The 414-nt window shown below is 29.0% G+C and overlaps 1 protein-coding gene across 1 annotated transcript in view; it reads left to right on the forward strand.

Moving 5' to 3' along the window:
• Nucleotides 1–414, forward strand: part of LOC119586923 (insulin receptor-related protein-like) — a gene marked incomplete in the record, with an annotated part of 99,749 nt that overhangs the window by 70,547 nt on the left and 28,788 nt on the right.

Below are 414 nucleotides of genomic sequence, written 5' to 3' on the forward strand. Positions count from 1 at the left end.
TGTTATTAATGATTATTATTATTTGGGATTTTTTTTTTTCGTTTTATTATAGTCTTATACATTGGATAGTTTTATCTTGCAGTGACGTGGATGAGATATTTTATTATACTTGGGGGTGGATGAATACATTTTATTTTACAGTGACGTGTATGACTGATTTTATTTTGTAGTGACGTGGATGAATGATTTCCATTTTTACAGCGATATGGATGAGTGATTTTATTTTTTTTACAGTAACGTGAATGAATAAATTTAATTTTACAGCGACGTGGATAAGGATTTTATTTTACAGTGGGGGGGATAAATTTTATTGTATAATGGAGTGAATAAACAATTTTGTTTCATGGGTTAATTATTTTATTTTACAGTGTCACGGATGAATGAATTTTATTTCACAGTAACGCGGATGAAGCG

Source organism: Penaeus monodon, chromosome 22 (genome assembly GCF_015228065.2).
Source record: "Penaeus monodon isolate SGIC_2016 chromosome 22, NSTDA_Pmon_1, whole genome shotgun sequence".
NCBI lineage: Eukaryota > Metazoa > Arthropoda > Malacostraca > Decapoda > Penaeidae > Penaeus > Penaeus monodon.